This window comes from Urocitellus parryii, chromosome 13 (genome assembly GCF_045843805.1).
Source record: "Urocitellus parryii isolate mUroPar1 chromosome 13, mUroPar1.hap1, whole genome shotgun sequence".
Lineage (NCBI taxonomy): Eukaryota > Metazoa > Chordata > Mammalia > Rodentia > Sciuridae > Urocitellus > Urocitellus parryii.
The window spans coordinates 70,206,370-70,231,906 of NC_135543.1; the positions used below are offsets into that span (position 1 = coordinate 70,206,370).

Sequence of the window (25,537 nt, forward strand, 5' to 3'; positions counted from 1 at the left end):
CTTGGTCCAGAAGTGCTCCCTACACTTCCTTAGAGCACTGCGATGGAAGGTCAGCAGAGGGTCCTCAACAGGAGGGCAGACGGGCAGCAGAGGGTCCTCAACAGGAGGGCAGACGGGCAGCAGAGGGTTCTCAGCAGGAGGGCAGACGGGCAGCAGAGGGTTCTCAGCAGGAGGGCAGACGGGCAGCAGAGGGTTCTCAGCAGGAGGGCAGACGGGCAGCAGAGGGTTCTCAGCAGGAGGGCAGACGGGCACGGAACGACACGAAGCCACTGAAGGGCGCTCATGATCCCAATGCAACCCTGGAAAAATATGTTTGTAAGACGGAAGGAAAAAGCCAAGTGTGAAGATTAGGGACACTCGGATCCTGACGGGAGGGAGGGAACAGGCTTGTGCAGAACAAGAGATACCATGAGACTGACCAGGTGACCAGGTGGGGGACGGGGAGGGTCACTGGCTTCTTCCCTTCCAATCTCTAAGGTGTTCTGCAGGTGCGTACCAAGGTGGGCACGCAGGCTACCGCCTGGCAGTTTGGAGCCGTCCTTCAACCCACGAAGGTCTCCAGCCTCTGTGTGGAGAATCTCAGAGGCCCAGCACCCAAGGGGCAGAGCTGGCCACGAGGGTCAGGGGGAAAACCCTGCAGGGCACAGTGCAGCCTGGAGCCTGAGTATTAAATCCCCCGAGCGCGTCTATGACCCCCGGAGCACGTCCACAGATACTGATGGGTCAACCCTGCAGACGAGTGGGCTGGACCTCTCTGGGCAGGGTTTGGGCCTGTGCTCTTGTAAGTTTTCCTCTCTCCGTGGACCAAGGAGCTGCAAGAGAGATCAGCTTGGGTCCCTGGAGTCTGCACCAGGAAGTCTGTCTCCAGAGCTTCCCACAGAGAAGCCAGTCCTTCCTGGAGAGAGATGGACTTTTTTTTTTAAGAGAGAGAGAGAGAGAATTTTTTTCTATATATATATATATATATATATATATTTTAGTTCTCGGTGGACACAACATCTTTCTTTGTATGTGGTGCTGAGGATCGAACCCGGGCCGCACGCATGCCGGGGGAGCGCGCTACCCCTTGAGCCACATCCCCAGCCCAAGAGATGGACTCTTAAATGGTTTCCCATGGCTTTAATTTGGAAAAAAAAAATCAGGTGTGCCGATATTTATGCCAGTTTCAACTTTAAAATAATCCAGAACCTTACTCCGAGGTGCAGGCAAGGCCCCCACATGTCCTCATGCCTATCAGCTTCCTCCGCTCAACACGAAGCCCACACCTGACCACCTCCCCCTCCCCCACCTTCCCCAGGAGAGGAGACGTGCAGCCCCGTTTAGAAGGTGGGAACTTCATGTCTGAAGATGGGAGCGCCCAGTTTTGGGGGAGTGGAAATGCAGACTTTGCTGTATTAAAAGGTGGGGGGAGGCTGGGTGGGATGGCACATGCCTGTGATCCAAACTCAGGAGGCTAAAGCAGGAGGATCACAAGTTTAAAGCAAGCCTCAGCAATTTAGCAATATCATAGCCCCCAGCAATTTAGCAAGATGATTTCTAAAAAAAAAAAGAAAGAAAAGCAAAGAAAAGAAAGAGAAATAAATTAAAGACTAGGGCTATCGTTCAGTGATAAAGTAATCCTGGGTTCAATCCCTTGTACCAACAAATAAAACAAGTGGGACACGTGTTTGTTCCTGGGGCCATCTCAGACCAGCAGAGGCCCCAGCCCCAGGGTTCATGTCATGGACCTCACGGGCCTCACGGGCCCCATGGGGACTCAGCATTTCAGTGAACTCCTCTGACCTGTTTCTCCTAGCTCTGCTCAACCTATGTGGCAGCTCCTGAACACCCAGCTTATTCCATGCCTGGGAAAGCCCTCTCCATATGGCTGAAGCCGTAGAGATCAAGGATGGGGGACAAGGGATGTAGGATGACCCATCCACTCCTGAGAGCTGTTGGCTCTGGGAAGTCCATTTTCTTCCTGTAGGAAGACGGGAGGGAAGAGGACGCTCTGCTACTTTCCCATCATGGCTGAGTTCCTAACAGGCTTTCTCTCTTCCCACCTGAAGATGTAAGAGGGCCCCTTCACAGAGGTGGACAACAAGAGCCCAGGACTTTGCCCAGCAGCTTGGCTTCCTCCCAGTGGGCTCTGGGCTTCACAGAGACCTGAGGATCAGATCTGGGGAGGACATGCTGGGTGGAGCACGGGGCTGTCCATCATGGGCTGTCGAATGAAACCCAGGGGTAGTCCTGTTCTTCGGGTTCCTGTATCTACTTTACAAAAGTCGGATTGATAATGATTCATCCCCATCTGGTCCCTGTGAGCTTTTACTCTCGTCACATGAGAGGAATAAAAATTGCTTTGGAAAGATTGTCACTGCTCCTTCCACAAGTGTCTTTATGCTGCAACTGCACGTTTGGATATTTCTTTAGTCTGCAGGTAGGAAATGTCCTTCCCCAGGAAGAATCTGTTTCTAGAATTCGCCACTGTCTTGGCCTTTACTGCTGCTGTCACAGAATGCCACAGACTGGGTGCTTTATAAACAATAGAAGTCGACTTAGCTGATGGTTCTGGAAGCCAGGAAGTCCAAGAGCACGGTCCTCGCATCTGGCAAGGGCCTTCGTGCGCATTGTAACATGACGGAAGGTGGAAGGGCAAGAGAGAGGGAGGGAGGGAAATGGAGGGAGAGAAAGGAAAGGGGCAAACCCCTCCTGATATCAGAATCCATTCCCACCATAACCAGCCCGCTCTAAACCTTTCTCAAGGGCAGAGCTCTGGGACCTGGTCACTCCATGACGTTCTCAGTGATCCGCACTGTGGCACTGGAACTCAGTCTCCAGCACATTCAGTTTCCGTGCTCCAACTAGCAGGTCCTTGCAGACCCGATCCTCGGCACCCTGGAGCCCCAGAGCACACTGGGAAGAAGCAAACCCCCTCAGGACGTGCCTGGCTCTCCTGGAACTCTGGCATAACAGGAAAGTGGCAGGGTGCATGCTCATTTCATCTTTAGTAGTAAGAATGAACTTGCCTTTTCAACTAGAAGAATTTTTTTTCTGCAGATAATTCAGTGTGTGTGTGTGTGTGTGTGTGTGTGTGTGTGTGTGTGTGTGGGCGTGCACATGAATATAAGTATCTATGTATGACATATATTATATGTATATCTGTATATATGTGCATATGTATACATATACATATATATAAAATTTTTATCTCATTTGACCCCTGAGCGTTTGAATCAATTCTAGTGGCCACGTGGAATAATCCACCTCGTCTTCATGAACACCTTTAGAGAGACAGTGCTCTGAATTCAGACGTTCACCACCTGGGGTCTAAAGGGTCTCCCCAAGAGTTTCGGGGTAGGCTGGTGGCAGTGGCCACACCTGTCATCCCAGCAGCTCAGCAGGTAGGAGGGTCGCAAGTTCAAAGCCAGCCTCAGCAAAAGCCAGGCACGAAGCAACTCCGTGAGACCCTGTCTCTAAATAAAATACAAAATAGAGCTGGGGATGGGGCTCAGTGGCTGAGTGCCCCTGAGTTCAATTCACAATGCAAAAAGGGGAAAAAAAGAGTCTCTGGTTAGAATGGGGTGAGGTTCACGTGAGCAGAGATGGGAAAGCCAACCTGCCGCTTGTTAACCTCCGACTGATCTGGTGTTGACCAGTTTGAATGTGGGTGGCAGACCCAGCAGGATGGACACACCTCACAACCCGCCCCGTAGCCCTCACGGCTATTCCCACGGCACACTGAAGTGACTGCAGACTAACCATATGTGGATGGTTTCCTTTGAACCCTCTGTATTTCAATTCATTGAAAAATATCTTCATAGGCTTTACGTGGCCAAACTGAGCTACAACAGGGTGGGAACGCAGCTCAGCTGGGAATTCAACAGATTCTTTTCACAGTATCTTCAGGTGGCATTCTACCCTCATTCTAAACTTACCAGGGAAACAAAGTAAAGGCACCTCAGGTTTTATTATCCTCAGAGCCCTGAAGCACAGAGAGGTTCTGTGACTTGACCAAAGTCACACAGCTAGCAAACAGTGAAGGAAGAATCTGTTTTCTGGAACACACCTGACCTCCCAGGTGGAAGTGAGAGGGGCAGTGTCTTGTCCCTCCGTCTGTGGTTTAACCCCTTCATGGGAACCTGATCAATCAGGTCACTTCCAGACCTTTCCTGGGCACTCCCATCATTTATTCAGTCTCCCAAACTGCTCTCCTCTGGCTCCTTCCTACGACATGGCAGCCTTGTGGCTCTTCTGGGGAGAACCACAGCAGCCCATTTTACAGATGGAGCCAGATCCAGGAAGAAAAGAGGAGCCTGCCAATGAGCTGGTGCCCGAGGAAAGGGCTCTGCTGCTCAAGCCACAGGTGGGCCAGACAGCAGAGAGATGGGGTTGGGGCAGCGGGGAGATCCTGGGGAGCAGGGACAGGGCCACACAGGGCGGCGGGAAGAACACACACAGGTGAGAAAGTAGCTGAACTGGGGCTTTGAGGAGGACTGTGGCCAGAGCAAGAGAGGAGCAGCCAGGAGGAGAGATGGGGGCAGGGGCCGTGACCAATCTGTCCCCCCACACCCTGCTGTACCTTTGGGGTAACTTGCGTGCTTTACAGTCATAAAACCCACGCGTCTGCACATTCAGGTCCTTGTTTTCTCTGTTTTCGGGGTGACCATCACCTGTGTATCCTGGCGACAGGCTCCAGTACTGGGGACACCTTAAGTCCCAGCCCACAGCCTCCGTTCTGTGGGGCCGCAGCCCTCTGCCTCGGTTTCCCCATCTGCAGGGATTCAGCCCTTCGACTGATGAGTGCCGTGTTAAGGGCGAGGAGGACGCGAAGCCCCCGAGAACTGCCTGGCGGCCTCACCCTCCCTCCTGCACAAAGACCACCCAGCCAGCCGCCCCCAGCACCACCCCACCTGGCCACCCGCAGCCCCGCCCTGGCCAGCTGCTGCCTCTCTCCTCCCTGTCCCCTGCTTTTTCTGCAGAGCAGCAACGTCACCCGAGCACCATGTGGCCAACTGACTCCTTGTTCCTGGAGCCCGTCCACCCCCGGCCCCTGGCCCTCGACTGTGAGCTCCTGAGGGCAGAGCTCTCTGTTCTGTGCTCCTCGCCACGTCCCGAGCCTGGTGCCTGGCAGCCTGGGACCCGCCTGGTCACGGCCCCTGCTGGACGGCATGTGTCCAAGGAGCTGCTTGAAGGCTGCAGAGCGTGGGCCATGGTGAGCTGTCCCTGGTGCATCTGGTGGCTCTAGATGCCCCTGTCTCTCCCAAGTTCCTGTCCCCAGCACCACACTTGGCACCAGGTCAGGAAGGGGCTCTTGGGGGGTCCTGAGTGACAGGACTCTCGGGAGAGGCCTTGCTGGACAGGACCCAGGGCCAGCCAGCCCTGACCTAGGGGCGCTGCAGGCCTGGACTCAGAGCTGCCTGGGTCTTTCCACGTGGACAGGGCTGGGGCGGCCGCCCTGTGGCTGGCAGGTCCCCCGAAGCAGACACTCTTTTACGCAACCATCTTTGTGGTGGGCTCTCCTGCTTGGTGTCGGGGACATCTGCCGGAAATCAGGCCCCGTCTGTGGCGTTCCGCAGCCATCTCAGGCGTCCTGCTGCCGTTGACGGAAGCCACAGCCTGGGCCTGCATCTTGGGCGCAGGGATAAAAACGGCAGTGTGGCCCGGCCATCAATCAGCCTGGTGTCTCCATCCAAGGTGAACCTTAAACAAAAATAAAATCAAACCCCTGGTCTAAAACACCCTCCCAGGAAGGCGAGCAGAAGTCCTGCCTGCGGTGGGCAGGGCCAGGACCGCAGCAGCTGGGATCCCTAATTATAGGGGGGCCCGTGTCCCACTGTGTCTGTGAAGGGTGTGGTGGGCCTCTCTGTGCAGCCTCTAACTGCCATCTCTCCCTCCCCAGCCTCCCCACAGCACCCTGACAGAAACCCGGACTTCCCTGCACCCCAGCGAGCTCTCCCACACACCTGGGAGGCTGGCTTTTAATTCTCTCTTCAGGATCAATGTCAGATGTCGAGTTCGCTCGCCACCCACCTCCATTCTTCAATGATGGAAAAGAGCCATTTCTTTTTTAAGGCATCAGAGCCTGTGAGTGACAATTTCACTAGTGTCTTTGGGGGAAAATAGTTGTGGACAAGGCCGTTGGACATCAGGGCTTCGTGACTGTGAGCAACACGTTTCTGTGGATGGAGTCCCTCTGTCCGTGGTGTTCTGCTGAACCCGAGTGGGCTGCGACACGCCCCAGCTCTGTGCCACAGGCCGGGGAGGCTCTTAACAGAGGACCTGGACTGAGCAGGGCTCTGGTGCCTGCTCCCCAGGACGTCGCCTGGCCTCTAGGAGGCTGCAGGACACACTGTGGCTACAGGGTTCTCACCCAGGCCCCACCACACACCCGTTGGAGTCCCACGAGGCAACCTGCGCTCCTGCCTGGAACCTTCACCTTAGCAGGTCTCTGTCCCATGTCCCCTTCTGCTCCACACCCAGCCCTGACCTGGGGTGATTTTCTAAGCCCATCTCTGTCCCCACCTGATGCAGACACCCACACCCAGCAGACGTCTTTCCGTTGATTGAGGTTCACACCAGGCTGTCTGCGAACACCGTGAAGAGGCTAAGGGAGGTCAGTGCAGGCTGGCTCTCGGACTGCCTCTGTTCGCTGGATCGGGTTTGTTTTGTTCTACTGTGTGGCGGTTAAACTTGGTATCTAGAGACTGTTGGAGGTGACACGTTTATGGAGTTCCCTACAACCTGGGCTCCCTCCCCCTCTGTTAACGTCACACCTGTTCAATCCCACTGGAACCTGACAGCATTCCGGGGGGGGGGGGGTAAATATGATCCACACCCCCCACTTCACAGACAGGAAAAATGAGACGCACTGAGCTGAAGGGATGTGCCTAGATTCACACAATCGGCAAACAAAGAGTGTAAGGTTCACACCTAAGCCACCAAGGCCAGGGGCCTGCTTTGTGTCAATGACATCAGAAAAAGAATGAGAAACTGGTACCAAGAAAGAATAGGAAGGCCGGGTGTGGTGGTGGAGGCTGGGGAAGGAGGATCGCAAGGTCAAGCCGGACTCAGCAACTTAGCAAGGCCCTGTCTCAAAATTTTAAAAAATAAATAAAACATAAAAGGGCTGAGAATGTGGCTCAGTGGGTAAGCAGCCCTGGGTTCAACCCCTGGTGCCAAAAAAGAAAGAAAGAAATACGGTCATTATTTGAAGAAAATATTATTGTATTCCTAGGAAATCCAGAATAATCCTTGGCAAATCATTATACCTCATAAGAATTCAATTCAATTGCCCAGAGCAATGATCTACAAATAAAAGTAAATTTAAATAACAAATTAGAAAATGTAATGGGGGTAAATTCCATTCACAAGCAGAACAAAATTATAATATTAAAAGCATTGTGCAGAACTCACAAGAAAAAAAACATACATCTTGTCAGGCATGATGGTGCACACCTGTAATCCCAGCAGCTCAGGAGGCTGAGGCAGGAGGATTGCAAGTTCAAAGCCAGTTTCAGTAACTTAGTGAGGCCCTAATCAACTTAGTGAGACCTGTCTCTAAATACAAATTAAAAAGGTCTGGGGCTGTAGTTGTGGCAGAGCGCTTGCCCAGCACGTGTGAGGCACTGGGTTCGATCCTTAGCACCGCATGAAAAAAAAAAAATAACAAATAAAATAAAGACACCTACAACTGCAAAATTTAAAAAAATATTTAAAAAGGTCTGGGGGTGTGTCTCAGTGGTTAAACACCCCTGGGTTCAATCCCTGGTACCCAAGAAACAACAAAAACATAAACAAATCTTTACTTAAAAGCAAACAAGGATTCCTGAATACAAGGAGGAATAAAACACATATCTTAATGAAGAATTTAAAGTTGTAAGATGTCAATTTTCCTCCAACAGAATCTAGAAATGGAGTATAAATCCAATCAAAATCAACATGATTTTTCCCTAATATCTTTATTATAAAAATCTCAGACACAGAAAAGCTGAAAGGTTTCACAGTGAACACCCACGTATCTGCCACCTCGACTGTTACTAACTTTTGACCCCACGTGTTCTACCTCCGACCATCTTCTTACCGTCTCTCTATCCACCATTCACCGTCCTGGTTAATGCAGGCAAACGTTGCAGACAGCAGCCTTCGGCCCTGCGTGACCCATCTAAACACCATCAGCTGGAGTCAACATTTTTCAGTCCTTCTTAAAGGAAAATTTACATACAATTAAATACACAAGCCTTAAGTGAACATTTCTTAAGGTCATAGATGGGTATGTTTATGTGTCACAAATCAGTACCAAGTGTGGAACACCTACGGCACCCAGACTCTCCCGTGCACCTGCCTGACGGTCCCCAATGCCACTCTGAGGCTGCCACAATGGGAAATGTATTACTGAGATTGTTCTACCACAAGTTTTGCCTCTTCCAGAAGTCTGTGTAAGTGCATCTTCTAATGTTTTCTCCTTTGTGCCTCACATCTTTCACCCAACATAATTATTTTAAGGCTCCGCCAAGTGGTTGCACGTATCCATAGTTCGATCCTTTTTTTGTCCCTATGTAGCATCTGTCTTGATCCATTTCCTGTTGTTGTAACATAATACCTGAGGGTGGGTACTTGAGAAAGAAAAGATGCCATTTTAGCTCAGTTTTCAGGTTAGAAGTACAAGATGCAGGGGTGGGAGGGGGTCTGTATGACCTCTGGTGAGAGCCCGCTAGCTGCCTCACCACATGGCTGATGATGATAGGGCAGGAGCTGGCACCAGAGCGTCAGTGGACGCGTGTGAAAGAGCCCATAAGGTGAGAGAGGTATCAAGAGGCCAGGAGCTCTCTTTTATAACAACCTGCTTTTCCAGGAGCTAACCTGATCCTGTGAGAGCCGCCTTGGCCCTCTGGAACGTGATGCCCTGTGACCTAGTCATCTCCTGAAGGCCCCACCAGCTCAGCACCATTACCCTGGGGACTAAGTGTCCAGCACACAGTCTTTAAAGGACACAGCCAACCATGCCCCAGCCGTATCAGCATTCCAGTTTGATCATCTGTTTGATTCAACAGTTTGATTCCTTTCAACTATTAACGCCTGCTTGGCTCTCGCTGGGACGGTTTTTGAATGGAATTTGGCAAGCTGATTCAAAAGTAGACACAGGAAGAATAAAGTAGAACAGTGGCCAGGCAGAAGTTTCTGTGAATGTGCATTTCACAGATATGAAGCCTAGGAGAGACGTGCAAGCAGATGATACAGGTATGATAATTAAGTGGATTTTGACGTAGAAAAGACAGATCAACCAAGTATTTTTTTTTCGTATAGAACCTGGGGAAAATGTGTTAAGGAAAGTGTGAAACTCAGAAGTCAAAAATGAACAGCTCACTAATTTAACTGTGTAAACTTTGAAACCATCTGTACAATGAACAACAAATTATGTTTTAAAACCAATAGATTAGAAAGTATGGGTATTGATTTTTTTCTAAATGCCTCAAAATCAATAAAAATAAGATAATGTCTAGAAAACTGAGCCAATTAAATGAACAAATGCCAGGGGAAAGAAGAAATACAAATGACCGATGTCCTTCTTCAATGTCAATCTCACCCATGATTAATGAGTTACAAATAAAAGACCACTGATAGACAAAGAACAGATTTTAAATTGGAATATAAATACTTGTGGCAAGAGTTTGAATGCTCTTATGTATTTGGTTTGCAGATGGCCGTATCATTTGAACCATTAGGATTTCTAGTAACTAGCCTTATATAGCTGCAGAAAGTGTTTTGTCGCCGGGCATGGTGGCACACGCCTGTAATCCCAGCAGCTCAGGCAGCTGAGGCAGGAGGATTGCGAGTTCAAAGCCAGCCTCAGCAACTTAGCGAGGCTCTAAGTAACTTAGTGAGACCCTGACTCAAAAAAATAAAAAGGGATAGGGATGTGGTTAAGCATCCCTGAGTTCAATCCCTGATGCCGAAATAAAAAAAGAGTGTGGTGTTGAAAAATTGGAAGGCATTAAAAATATCCAGCAAGAGGAAAATAGTTAAGTAAAATGTGACACACCACTATCATACTACAGAATATTATTCAGCTCTTTAAATACTGAGAGGTTGCAGAGTCATATGAAAAGCAATTACCAGTGGAGCATGCCTGTCATCCCAGCAGCTCAGGAGGCTGAGACAGGAGTTCAAAACCATGGTGAGGCACTGAGGAACTCAGTGAGACCCTGTCTCTAAATAAAACACAAGAAAGATCTGGGAATGTGGCTCAGTGGTCAAGTGCCCCTGAGTTCAATCCCTAGTACCAAAAAAATAAAATAAAAACCAAGTTTCATTTTCAAAAAAATTATAAAAGATTATGCAGTATATGATTCAATACATGCAAAAATGATCCACATGTAAGTACACATAAAGGTTTATCAGTGCAGTGGGTGTGTGTGTGTGTGTGTGTGTGTGTGTGTGTGTGTATATGTTTTTCTTTGGAGGATGGTAATGGGTACAGGGTCTCACTGAGTTGCTGAGGGCCTTGCTAAGTTGCTGAGGCTGGCTTTGAACTCGTGATCCTCCTCTTTCAGAAACCCCACTCCCCCCACCGCCCCCAGCAGTGGGATTACAGGTATGCACCAGCACTCCCTACCAGAGGGAATATCTTGAAGGCTATGTCACAGAAGCCATTTCCAAAAGGCGGATTTGGATCTTATTGACTTTTCTATTGTGTGGATATTTACAACGAGCTGGTATTACTTGTCTGATGAGAAGTGATTTTAGGAAAAGTTGAGGAAGGTCAAGGGCTGATCTTTCCTATGACTCTTGAAAATTCATTTTCAACATTAATGAAAACTTCTTAGTCATTGAATCATTGTCATTGTGGCTTGCCGCCGTGGGGTACCCCCGACATGGTGGGCATATGGGATCTGTCCTATCTGATGCCCCCCGAGGCCTGTAAGGGATACTGTGATCTCTATCTGATAGATGAGAAGTTTAGGACTCAAGGACGTCACACAAATGGCCAAAGCCTGGTGGCCACCGAGCAGGAACTAACTGTCTGGTTTCAAAGTCTCCCCTGGTTTCCTCCGACCTCTGTGGCTTCCAGGAGACACAGCATACGAGGAGCTCCTTCAGAGGCCTTGCCCTTGTCCCTACATCTGCTGGACACCGTGCCCACACTGAAGCTGACCCTCACAGGGGCGCTCAGCTGCCTGGGCCTTCCTCCAGGGTGTTCCAAAGTCAAACTGGCCATGGGCTGTTACCTGGGACACCCGCATCCATCTGCACATAGCTGTGCTTACATATGCATATGTGCACACACCGATAGATACTTGCACACACTCACACACACACACACACACACACACACCATTTAACACTCGAATCTCAGCTTCTCTGGGAATCAAAAGCGATCATGTCAGATAGAACTGGCCCTAGGAACATTTATGAAGAATAATATCACTTCCTTACATTTTCTTATCCTTTCATATCCAGCACATGATGATCCCCCCCTGCGGGCAGGTGATACAGGTGTGTGACGGTCCCTTGGTGAATGCGATCCAGTGTCTCCAGCCTTCCCACCCACATCCTTCAGTGCACTGTGCTCACCAAGGTACCCATATGGGGTTTAAAAAAGTGAATCGTGTGCTCAGGATGGATTTCCTCTCCACCTCTGTCTTCCTCTTTTCTGGGTGGCCCACCTCTCCCTGCATGGTTTTCCACTAGTGACGTACAGGCTGTCCACGCCCTGACCACAGCACTCTCTCTACAAGTTCTGAGGCGACCTGCACTGCCTTCCCTACTCCCAGCTGCTAGTCCTCTGCCTTCCCCTGGGCCGCCACACCACCACCACCTTCTCCGGGAAAAACTACCTCCCCACTAACACACTGAGGCCAGATGGTGGCTTCCAGGGGTCCTCCTCGTGTAATGTCCCTCAAACCTGTAGCAGCCAAACCCAGGAACTTCTAGTACCAACAGGTGCCACAGAAATCCAGAAGGAAATATTGGAGAGCAAAGGAGACCTTTGGTCCTCTAAGGGTATCCATTCTCTCATGTGACACCCATAATTGTTGTTTCAGGGTTGTGAGGCTAAAGTGAAAGGGCCCAAAGCAGACCACCATCAAATGTCCCCTGCAGGGGCCACCGGGCTTCATGGATCTAAGGCAGAAGTGCACACTGACCCGTCTCCAGAGCTGGCTGTTGGCCTCTTCCTTGGCCATCCGTCTTCACTGGGATTCTAGAATATGGTTCTTTTGCAGCTGTCCGATATCAGCAGGGAGTGTGTCCCTACCAGATGTAAAAATCCCTCCCTGGGTTTACGTCTGATGTCAGTGTCTACGTCTGTGGGTTCCAAATGTCAACCTGAACAGCACACAGAGAAAAGGCCCTCTCAGGATGAATCACAATGATCCAAGAAAAGCCCTGCAACAAGAATGCGTGCACCATGGTGAACTCTACGTATACAGGAGTTAGAAGCAAGGAGACAATTTCCAAAAGCAAAAATGGGAAAATTACATAAAATATTTTGAAACAATCATCTTTGGCTACAAGGATCAATAACACGGGAGGCATCACCCCAAGATGAAATGGTGGTTGAACGGTCATCCTTGAAGAGGGGACTGTGAAAGGTTGCAGTGATCTTGGTGCAAAGCTGGGGTTTCTGGAAGAGACTTTTGTGATAGTTCTTGTCATTAAGCATATGTGCCTGAGAGCCCCTGTTTCACCACTTCCTGGTGCCCCCCGCTTCTCTGGTTAGGACTTGACTAAAGCAACTCACTCTGATTCACACAGTTCATAAGGGATGCCAATTCTCACCCAAGGCGAAGAGACAGAGAATGTTACTGCTGTATTTCCCCTTGGGGAAAGCGCAGGATGCTTATTTGCAGGGACTGTTCTCAGCAGCCAGTGTGGGACTCACACAAGTCCACGGAGGAAGGCAGGGTGAGAACGTGGAGCTTGAAGGGACATGCAAGGTTGAGACCAAGGTGATGTGCTCTGGACCTGCAGTCAGAGCTGGGAGTGAGGGGGCAACAGAGGGCCCCCCTTCTGCCTCCCTGCTGGAGAGCTGAACCCTTCTCTAAATACGTGCTGGGCAAACAGTCCACGATCTTGTAATGACACGTACTTAATCCAGCCATGACCCAGGTTGATTCAATCTGTCTTAGATTGTGTGGGATACTGTAGCAAAATGTCACAGGCTGGGCAGTTTATAACGCATAGGGACTGATTTCTCATAGTTCCGGAGGCTGGAAAGTTCAAGATCCACTCGTCAGCAGATCTAGTGTCTGGCGGAGTCCTGTTCCATAGATGGAGTCTTCTTGCCATCTCCTCACGTGGCAGAAGGGACAGGATGAGAGCCACACTGAGCCTCCCTGGAGCCTTTTGATGAGGAGAATAACGTCATTCATCAGGGGAGCTCCCAAGACCCATCACCACCTCCCCCAGACCCCATCTCCAGCACCATCCCCTTCAGAGTTAAATTCCAACGTGAGAATTTGGGTCAGGACACCAACATTCAGACGTTAGGGCCTAGACGTGCCAGCGTCAGCTGCGCTCAGCACCCCTGGTGAACGGATAAGACCACTGGCTTTCCCTTACCTGTGGCCTTTGGTCAAGACCTGTGCAGGTGCCTGCTCGGGTCTGGCCATGGATGACAGTCCTTCCCATAGGAGTTACATGTTCTGTGGACTCTGGGGCTGGACATGCCTTGTCTTGGGAGGGGTCACACACTAGGATTGTTTCCTATTTTGTGGTGAATTCACAAACACGTGATTTCTATCTGAATGTACAGAAAACATTCATCTCGCTCACCCGTCCACTCCTTGCCCTGGCTCCGGGGACTTGCCCTTACAAGTCCAAAATCTAGCCATGTTTCCTTCCTCGGTTTCCACACAACTTAGAGGACAGTCCATTTCATGCTCCCTCAGGGCAGGAGACGAGAGGGATCCTCAACCCAGCTCCAGTTCAAATTGGTGAAGAGGCGTTTGGTCGGAGCAAACCACACCAGGGACACAGAAGTAAAAGCTAAGAAGCACAGAAGTGACATTGCTGCCCACGATTTGGGTTTCATCCTGGAAATGTGCTTTTTTATGTTCTACCTTCTTCACCCTCTTATTTCCTGTTCTTTTCTACTCTTGTATCTATTTTCTGTTTCATTCATTTACTTGTGTCTGAAAAAATTTTTTTCTCTCTATTCACCTTTCTTCGTAGGTATCCTGTCCCTTGATCCTCTTCTCGATATCAGAGAAACTTCATTCCCAACCTATCAGGTTAGTCTGTGACTGACTGCACGAATGTATTGACGTTCACCAAATTAGAGTCATTCCCAAAGTACAGCACTTTAAATAGACAGAAACACACACACACACACACACACACACACACACACACACTCACACACACACACTCACCTCCAGGAATCTCCAACAGCTCCATATTCTACTTCATAATGTTGTTTGGGGTAAAAGTCAGAATCTCCACTGGATCCATCCAAAAACCCAGGCACAATTACAGTGATCATTTGATCAGAAACTGCAGCTTGTGCTTGAGAGTCTGACCAGATAGAGATGCATCTGAGTCTGAAAAAGCCTGAACATGCCCCATTGCTCTGGGTGATGAGGGTTGAGGCCAGGTTCCCAGGAAGAAGATTCATGGTAGAAATCAACGATGGCTGCTCTAAGTGCTGGGTGTCTATGGACACAGGCTGCTCTCGGAGGTCTGGGACAGCCCTTCGAGGTCCCTCCTTCCTATTTCAGGAGACACTATGTCAATATCCTCCTGGTCCTGCTAGGACATCAGATTCAGTGTGACCACAGAGCATAATAAGAGACTATCTGTTCACTCCAGGGACCCCAAAAAGCAGCTCCCGAAACTCCTGCTAATGTCAAGAGCATCAGTAATGATCATGACTTCACGTGACTACTAGAGCACATTTTTAAATCATTTCAAATGGGAATTTTAAATTAATGTAATGTATTAACTACATAATGCACATTATGCTGATGGAATTATATAATAATTAATACATAAAGTAGCAATGTTCAATATGGAAACATGCCCGGATGCTTCTGGTACCAAATAATAATAGTCTACTTCTGCTGGCTGAAAAATACATGTTGAGTTTCTGGATTGAGTCAGCGCCATGGGAGTCAATATCACATCACACAACTGCCTTACCCAGGTCCACGTCGGTATAAAATGAAGACGTGACTGCCTTCCTCCATAAATGGCATCACTTGGGTCTAACAGGGCACTTACCCAATTATCAGTATTTATAGGAAGGAGGATGAAGATACCGGACCACGCTCAGCGATAACCTGATCATGAGGGGCGAAGGAATTTCACAGACTCTTCTCCCTCTTCAAGTGGCAAAATAACCCTGCCACACAGTGACAAGTACATAAAATACAAGGAGAAGTCGACTGTCATTGCTCACAGACCTCCTACCTCCATCTGCAGAGACACAGCAGCAAGTTCCTTGGGGACATCTGCAGTCACCCTCCAGAACTGATGGCAGATGGGCCCCGAGGGGGCTTGGCGGGGGAAGCCCAAACCAGCTGCTGCAGTGAGGAAGGATTGTGAAGTCCCAGGAGGGGCCAGACCCACACTCTCCACCAGGACCTGCCTGCCCCTCTGTGGACTCCCGAGGTGGGAAACCCTGCCTGCCCCTCTGTGGACTCCCGAGGTGGGAAACCCTGGGGGGGACGCCTGGTCCTCATGACCACATGTCTGGACTGTCCCTCTGCAGTCTATCTCAGAGAGTGTCTAACCCCCAGAACCCAGACATGTTGTTGGTACTGAAGAAAGAATTTTTCTCCGTTGGCCTGTGTAATAGAGTATATTCTCCAAAGATGGCCCCAGGATATATCCAGCCCATGGGTTCACCTGCAACGTGATGGGCAGACCCTCTGGCTGCTCTCTCCAACAGGATGCAGCAGAGGAGATGGCATGCCACTTCTGTGTGTTGTCCTTACCCAGGTAGCAGCCCTCCCTCCCTGTTTTTAGGAAGCCTGGCACAATGCCTTAAGTAAGAGATCATGGTGCTGTGAGTAGTCTGGGCTCCGCTGAGGATGCCACACACAGACGGAGCCACAAGGGTCAGTGCCACCCCACCAGATGTGGGAGGGAGAGCCAACCTGGAAGTGGATCTCCCAGTCCCAGCCAGGTGGAGCAGAGATGCACCCTTCCGCCCAGTCCTTTCCAAAGCCAGACCCACAAAAGCTTGAGCTTTAAGCCATTCATTGAGTGTTGAGGTTGCTCATCACTCAGCAGCAGATAACAGAAACAGGCTCCAACACGCACCCCAGCAACCTTCTATAAAGGATGCTGCTGGCCATCTATGGGGCTCTGTGTCTTCTAAGGGCCACGTGCAGACAGCATACCTGTGACACTTATTAAAGAAACAATGTACTGATGGCACTGGACCCAGAGGCTGCCTTGAGAGTCAGAGCTCCTATGAATTGTCCCTCTGCAGTCTATCTCAGAGAGTGTCTAACTCCCACAACCCGAGAATATTGTTGCTCATGAAGAAAGAATTTTCTTCACTTGGCCTGCATAATAGACTGCATTTTCCAAAGATGGCCCCAAGGATGAGTCCAATCCACGGGTTCACCTGCAGTGTGTGGCCGGAGTCTGGCTGATTTGTCCAATCAATGCAGCAGAGGGGATGCAGGTTAAGAGCACCCTGCTTTCTGAAGCCAAACCCAAGCACATTCCTTGACATAAGTATCTGTTGTAGATGCAATTCATAGACAAGAGAACTGAATAGTCAACATTGGCACTGCTCCAGAGAACATGGAAATATAGGGGTATGCTTAACATCTGCCTTCTTTAATGGATAAACCTTGGACAATTTACGCATTCTCATTTAATCTTCATTTTTCTCATCTCTTTCATAAATGGGGAGGTTAAATGGGATAATTCACATAAAGTCATCAGAGTGCTTAGAAGTACTCCAAAACTGTTAGCTCACTGTTATTTTTGTTACATACTTTATATTTGTTTCATGGTGTCTTCAATATAGTAAGTGTTGAACAAAATAATTTTTTATGGTAAATAGAATTGCTCATTGGGTTTTCAGAGTATATTAGTATTCTACTGCCATGTAACAAATATTGCCATCAACTTCATGACTTCCAACAAAATCTATTTGCTCTCTCACAATTCTGTGAGTCAGAAGATCAGAGAGATTCAGGTGGGATCTCTACTTTCGGTCTCACAGGCTAAAATCAAATTTTGGCTGAACCGGGCTCCTATCTGGAAGCTTCAAGGAAGAGGATCCTTCTGAACTTCTGCCATTCAGTAGTAGAACTCTACTCCTTGTTATTGCATAACTGACATCCTTGATCCTTTCCTTGACAGTTATCAGTCAGGGACAATTCAGGACCCTGAAAGACAATTGGCATTCCTTGCCTTCTGATCCCCTCTATTTTCAAAGCCAGGAATAGGGCCTTGATTTTCTTCTCACACTTGAAATATTTCTAACTTCCTCTTCTAGCACCAAATAAAGCTCTTCTTTTAAAGGCCTGTGTGATTAGATTAGGCTTATGCAGGTTACAGGCCTTCCATGTTACTAACATCTACTTGTTCCCCTTAACCTGCAATTACATCCACCTTCTCCCTGGGTTTCCAATGGTGTCTTCCCATTACCACATCCGTTAAAGTCCAAGATCTCATTGATTTTTATCCACTCAAGAGACAAAAACTCATTACCTAATCATCAAAATCAGAGGTGGCTAAAGCTCTGAGTATAATCCATTAGTACAACTCCTGGGTCACAGTGTCTCTCCACCTGTGAACCTACAAAACTAGAGATGAAGTGCATGCCTCCAATAATCTCAACACAGTGGAGGGGAGGATAAAAGTTATGGCAGATAGGCCAGTCCAAATATGGGGGAGATGGAAGGTGAAAGGGAGTCACCTGTCCAAATCAGTTTTAAGAACCAGTTGGGCAAAGTCAAGAAGGTTGCAGGCCTGAGGATCTCTGTCTGGGTAGCTCTAGGCTTTCACCTTCAATTTCTGGGTTCTTGATTCAAGTCACACTTCAGTTTTCACAAAAGAATAATATGGATTTGTAGATGAATGATTTTATCTTGTAGTTTTCTGATTTGCATGAAATATGATCCAGGATTCCCAGTGGATGCCCGAAGCCCCAGATAAAATAGAATCTGTATGTTTTCTCCTAGGAACATATGTCTATGATAAAGGTTAATTTATAAATCAGGCACAATAGAAGAGGAACACCACCAGTTAATAACAAACTAGAACAAGCGTAACTATATACTACACTAAAAGTTATATGAATGTGGCTTGTATGCCTCTCTCAGTGTCTTGTTCTCTCTCAAACATCTTACTCTTTCACTTAAAAGAGGCATTTAATCACTCTTATTTGGCATATCTGAATGGTCAGCATCACTACCCTTGCATTCAGAGGCCATTATAAAATAAAATAAGGGTTACTTGAACATAAGTACTGGATCACATGTCAGATAATCTAATAATAGACACAGTTACTGAGTGACTAATGGGTGGGTCGCATATACAGCATGTACACTCTGAACAAAGGGATGATTCTCACCCCGTAAGTCAGAGTGAGACATTTCATCACACCATTCAAAATGGTGCATGATTTAAAATTTATGAGTTGCTTATTTTCGGAATATTTCATTAAATATTTTAAATTGCAGTTTACTTCAAGTAACTGAAACCATGAATAGAAAAACCACAGATAAGGAAGAATTAGTGTATATATTCCACTTATTCCTAGATGGCAGTATTTCTACTAATATAATCTTTTCAAGAGGCTTGTGGGCTGGATTTCACTCCATTCAACAACAGTTTGCACACAACGATCTTTTCCTCATAATCCCTTCTATCTTTGGCTTCTGCAAAAGGGCTGAAGGACAATGTCCTCAAGCTTCCCGGAGGGCCTCTGGCTTGATCTGTGAGTCATACTTTAATCTCTTGGAGAGTTGTTTACATAGACTTTTAAGCTTTCCCAGGTTTTAGCACAGAGCTAAAGAGCCACATCCTCTATGCCACACTTCTGCCATCCAATTCTGATTCTCCCATTTTCTTTTATCATCTGGAAAGGCTGAGACCTTCAATAATTATTCTCTCTTCTATAACATTATACCACAAATTTTAAGAAGAAACCAAGCTGTGCCTTCAACACTTTCTTGGAAATTCCCTTAGCTATATATATATATATCCAGGTGTGTGGCTTATGAATTTTGCTTTGCACATAACTGTGGGACAGAATTTCACTAAACTTCCTGCAAGTATGCAACAAATACCCCACTCATCAGGAGTATCCTCAATGTCCAGGCTCCTAACAACCTGTCCAAAGTGTTTGAGCTTTCTCGAAGGTAATTCAGGATTCCTCTGTCTTCTGTGACTTACTGGCTGTTATTTAACAACCATGTTTCAGTCAACCAGCCAAAATGTTAAAGTCCTTTAACCCAGATAAGGCATTAGTCCACACCCCCTTAGTGAGCCTGGAGAAATGAATTCAGACTGATCCAATTTTATGTGGCTTTCACCTTAATGCTTCGCCCTTAAGATCCATTCTTCCGTATATTCCCAGGTTCCTGTGAGCGTCAACGAGAAGCTGCACACAGTTCTGGTGTCTACCACGCCTTGGACCTCACCCTTTAGGGCCTGCTGGGACTTGAGCCCAGTTATTGGTCTATGTGTCCAGAGGAGAATCAGCAGTGCCCACAGCGACACAATCTCAGGAGGGATCGTCTTCCGACAAAGGGGATCATCTCAGATGAAGGGAATGAGCCATGTCACTTACTGATGGCCCAGGACAATTCACAGGGTTCTGTATATAGTCACACTCACTGCGGATGGCTTGCTTCAAACAGAAACAAAGCAAAGTCAGCAAAGGAAAAAGTTATAGGGGCAGAGCCTAGAGGAAGCCACATATAAGCTTCCAAGAATCTTTTCCCCATGGAGTCACACAGGGCGCACCCACCTCCCTTGGCACACAGGTGTGACAACACATGCCAAGCATCGTCTACAGGGAGCAGAGGCTTCCTGAGCAGGTCTTCATCAGGGTCTCTGTCAAACACTCTGTCTAGCACACACCAAGACTCAGAAGGAAAACCCATCTCAGCAGAAACCAACTTGTTTGCATGATCAGGTTAGGAGGCGGCATGAACCACCTTGTTATTCAAGGAACGAGGGAAGCCTCCCCAGATCCAAGTTCCCAGAAGCCACCCGACGTCAAGCTCTTCAGCAGCCCTTTCCCAAGAGAGTGGTCTTCAGGCCTTGCTGACCTTCCTACACGATTGTCAATGAAAATGGCGGTAGAATTTAAGGGCTCCGGGTCCCTGGCTTCCTGGCCTCTGTTCCTGGGCCCTCATTTCAGTCTTCCACGTCCCACCCCTTCCCAGTGTTCTCACTGTTAAAGTGAGAGGTTCCTAGGTGAGGAACTCAATTTGCATGGTGAGTCAGCCATCAGCGAATAAAACATGGGGTTTGATGGGCTGTTGTAACGATTGTTCCTGACAATTCTGGCATCGGTTAAGAAGAAAACAAAGTGGCCAACACCTACAGAATAAATTGCCCCTCATCTCCCAAGAATTTTGAATGTCCTCTTGAATTTTCACACAGATGGAGAACACTGCCTCCAGTGATCTGAGCTTATGACCCAGTTCTTCACATGTAAATACAAGAGGTATTTTACATGGGTTTAAAGTGCATCGACATTTCCCAGAATACATCTGTTGTGTAAAAGGGGGAAATTGTTTTCTGTTTTGCTTAGACCTTCACCAAGAGTGGTCCATTATTTCAGAAAATCACATTCCTGATGACAAAACTAATTGTGATATTTGAGTCACAAAACTAACACCTGTGTCATCAGCCTGGACTTAAAATGAGTGTGTGTGTGTGTGTGTGTGATTTCAAAATGTCAAATGTAGAAACAAAAAATTTCATTTGAACATTTATTTTCTTCTCTTGATTCAAGCCCAAACTTATTTAAAGTAGGTACAACTAATCAGGTGTACACCTCCTGCCTAGCTCACTTAGGTGTGAGCCCTTAAGTATGTGCTGCTTGGCTTCTTGAAGGTTGGAAGCTCTTGATGGACATATCCACTGCAGAAGAATCCAAGTCTGAATGTCAAAGGAAAGCCTTCAATGTGGAGGTCCCATGATATGGCAAAAGGGTGACACCAGCAGGAATCCCCATCGCACATTGGAGGAATGACTTTGAAAACAACAATAAAATAAAAATTATCGTTATCTGCTGCCTTATATGTAAACAAAAATCTCTTGCAATGGGTTGAAGATGACAAGGCCAACTCTGAACAGTTGAATTTCCACTTCCAGCAGTGAGAAGACACAAACAGGCCAGGACCCATTCTGGTATGGAGACCGGGGATCCTCCGAGTAATAGCTCTTCCGTCCAGCCCTTCTCCAAAACCACTCCAACCCCAACAGTCACGCGCTTATCAAGGGAAATACAATATGTGCATGTATTTCCTCATCTAAGAATTTAAAATATTTTATACCGCAGCAGAATTTTAATAGTTTGCCATTTATTTTGTAATAAATTACTTAAAAATTATATAGGTGTTGAGCATTCTCCTACTGACCTCATTTCCCCATAAGACTTGTTATTAAGCAAAAATCTCCTAACAGTAATTTTTAGGCATATTATTCTGCATTGTAAGAGAAACCATCACATATTGTTGTTGCTCTATTATGAATTATTTTTTTCTACTTCTCCATATTATGGCCTTGTATATAAATAATGTATGTATGTGCGTGTGTGTGTGTGTGTGTGTGTGTGATATCTATATCATTGATGATCTATGTACGTATCATCTATGAAATTCATCACAGGATAGTGAAGGGGGCATAAAAAGATGGGTTTTAAAGGAGGAAACCAGAAACAGGCATGAGGACCCAGGTGCAGTGGTCACTGAGGCCAACCACCCAGGGCAGCAGATCCCTTGGGCTGGATATGACACCCCTGCATTAGTATCTGGTGCTGCCTACAAATTTCCCCACACTTAGCAGCTTGTAACAATCATCCCTTGTCATCGTTCACATTTCCCATGGGCCAAGAATTGGGTCAGGAATCAAAAGGTGATTTGTTTCCGCCCCAGGGTGACGGGGACCTCTGCTGGGGACTTAAAGCAGAGGCAGGGGCTACCTGGAGGCCTTCTCTTGGGGTCCATGCTGGCTGTTGGGTTTGGGGTACAATTCCTACATTAGCCTTCTCCTGTGACCTGGGCTTCCTTACAACAAAGGGACTTGGTTCCAAGGACATGCACCCTGGAAAGCCAGGCAGAAGCCATATTGCCCTTTTTTGTTCTCCCAGGCAAGTCTCACGGCACAATCCTCCTTGCATTCTGTGGGTCAGGCAGTCCACCAGGGAGTGAGCATGGGACTGCCTCTCTTCTTAGCCCGGGAGGTCAGCTCAGCAGTGTAGGAAGAGCTTGTAGGAGGAGATGCACATTTGTGTGAACAATCATGTTTGCAAAATACAATCTGCCCCAGCAGATAAGTAGTCAGTGTTTATCTTGAAAGAAAGAGTTTTGGGAATTCCTTGAAGAGTGTAGCACATGCTTTGTCTCACAAGTGAATTTTATGCAGAAGTGAACTTTTATCTGGCAATTTTAGTTCTGTTTTGAAAATAAAGACACTTGACTTCGTATCTTTTGGAGAGCAAGTAAAGGAAAGCCAGTTGGATTCATCAGAAACTCTTGCTCTGGGATCCAAGACATGGAGGAGAAAAGACTCACACACACACACACACACACACACAGAGAGAGAGAGAGAGAGAGAGAGAGAGAGAGAAAGAGAGAGAATGTTTGCGCAGAACAGAAACAAGTAAAACAAGAACTGTGTCCAATTTCTCAGTTGCTTGCTTGTAGAGTGAGTAGGTGACTCTACTGACAGATTGGCCAGGATCCACTAAGCCAACTTCTTCTCATCCTGTAACTTCTCCATGGGTAAAACCATGATCACATCAGGACATGCCACTATGTGGCCACACAACTTCCCCTGGAGAATCAGCTCTGTACCAAGAGTTTCATAGAAAACTTAAGCTTTCTAATTATGAAGTTTGCTGTGCACACAGTAGGCCTTCAATAAATGGTTGCCAATGGGCGAATCAAGACTCTCTCACACATCTCCTTTCTATTTGTCTTCCCCGAGGGGTGGGACACAGAGCTGGGAAGGCTCCGGGTGGCCTGGGCCTCTGCCCGCCAGCAGGTCTTGGCGTGTGAGGCTCAAAATCATCCTGCAGTTTCTACTCCTCATGGTCGCCATCCGTGCCAGAGTAGGACAGAAAAACCAAATGACTGTATTTTCAGATGCTTTGAGCTGAACAAACACGTGTCCTCAAAACAGCTGGGTTCCTGTTTACAACGGAGAGTTGGCATCACGAGTCACCTGGAAGGAATGTGCCTTCTGACGGCTGCTTCAGAAAACGAGCTGGATGATTGAATGTTCAGGAGCCCGGCCGAGGCCTGACACTGTGCCCACAGAGCACTCAACAAAGTCAGGGTTTAATTTTTATTCTACTCTGTCTCTCTGTCCCATTATTTGAATGTGTCTTATAAAAATAGAGTGTTAAATAGACAGAAAGGCCCCACAGAGACCAGGAGAGAAAGGACACAGATCATTTATAAACAGTCTCCTGGGCAGAGTGCTTTCAGAAGATGCAGCTTTTTCTGCCTCCCACCGTCAGGCCTCTCCATTCATGTTGTGAAGGTTCCCAGGCCCCACTTTTCTGTTTCTTAGGGGAAGGCTTTCACGACGTAGCTCTAATTGTGTGTGACATCAAAGAAGTGTCACGAGAGACAACCGCCATTTTTCCTGCCCACCACAGGAGTTACTTGGGAGTCATCAAGTTCTCCCTCTTTCTGGAAAACCATGTCTGGACAGAGACCCGAATGTGTCCCACATGGTCAAGGAAGTTTCTCTTCTGGAATATGCAAAGTATGGATTTGTGTCCTGGCTAACAGGCAGTGTGTTTCTATCGCTGTTTTCCAAATTATGAGTTCAATGTGATATCTAAACATGGATTCTCTTCCAACTTCAGAATAGGCCAGCCTGTGTGGAGGGCAGACGGCGCCTGATCATGAGTCACTCCATTTTATAAAGTAGTACTTTGTCGTGAGCTTCTTCATTTTGAGTTTCAATGCTGAGGTAGAATGGCTCTACACAATAAACAACCACCATCTGCCCGGCACAACCATAAGGGACACACTAATAAACTAATGGTGCTAATAAGAACTTATCGAATTAACCAGAAGCACATGGATCCCCAGAGTATCAAGCTCATCTTGGAAAAACCAGGTCCATGAGCTTATCAATCACACCACACCTCCAAATGATGCCACCCCCTCACTTGAGACCCATGAAAGGGGAGGACCACAAGACTGGACATGGCAGCACCTGGACCCTGTCACCTGGTCACTTGTCACCAGCCTTGCTCAGGAAAACTGTCACAGCAGTGAACCTCCCAATCTCCGTCCTTGACCTTTAGCAGAGAGTGGTTTCTCCTGCCTGGTATGACCACCAAGTCCTACTCCCAGCTGACATCTCAAGCTCACACTGTGAATCTGCTGCCATCACACCTTGGAATGAGTTCCTGCACTGTGACAGCTCTGTGCCCTGAACAAGTTCTTTGGCTGGTTCTTCCTCTTATCCGACCACCTACAGTGACTCTTTGCATTCATATCTGCTCTCTGTCTTTGCTTTCAGTTCAGCCCCCTGAACCCCGGTGGCTGCCTTAACCCTTTCTCACACTTTCTGCAATCATATATATATATATATATATATATGTAATTTTACACCATTACTTTACACAATCTTATATTATCACACAATTATATATAATAATCATATGTGTGTGTGTGTGTATATATATATATATATATATATATATATATATATATATATAATTGTGTAATGTGTGATGTGACTTAAGTGTTATAGATATTAGATATTTAGATTGAAGTAAAAGAACTTGTGATTGGCCAGCTTATGCCTACCTGGTGACCCACAAGTGTTCAGTGAGCTTCCATTGATAAAAGCAGTTTGGACTGTGAGTTCATGGCTACTCAATAAATTCTGTCATTGTGGAAAGACAGAATGTGTTTCATCTAGGTTAATGGCATGGCACGCTCATGACACCTGACATCTCTATTTATTAACCAGGAATTTGTCTTTTTCCTTCCTTTAAGGCTGACTTTTGAAGAATTTTCCCATCCCCCACCCCTGCAAAACTGTGAAGGAAAGTTAGAGTTCAGATAGAAGAATCATAGTGTGAGAGAGGAAAGGGAAGTAGCTCGGAGGAACGTTGACTCTGAACTTTAACTTATGTGTTTTTGCAAAATAATTGTGAGTTGATCCCAAGGGCTCAGAAGGCGCTCAGTCCTGTTTCTGTGAGAAATCTGGGAAATTACAGAGGTGGTGAAAGAAATCTGCTTTGCTTGGGGTGGGTGGGGGAGATGGCAGCATTTGCGGGCTGCATTAAAAGCTTCCTAACGGAAAGCACCAGGGGAAAGCACCCTAGGTTCTGACATCGGCCCATCCCCAGCCCTGCCCCAGGATCAGCTCAGAACACAGT

At 47.4% G+C, this 25,537-nt stretch overlaps 1 long non-coding RNA gene across 1 annotated transcript in view; it reads right to left on the reverse strand.

Moving 5' to 3' along the window:
* Nucleotides 1-225: 225 nt before the first annotated feature.
* Nucleotides 226-25,537, reverse strand: part of LOC144250023 (uncharacterized) — a 45,383-nt gene continuing 20,071 nt past the window's right edge. The window contains exon 3 of the long non-coding RNA XR_013342385.1: nt 226-299. This is a non-coding gene — a long non-coding RNA (uncharacterized LOC144250023). The remainder of the gene's footprint in view (nt 300-25,537) is intronic.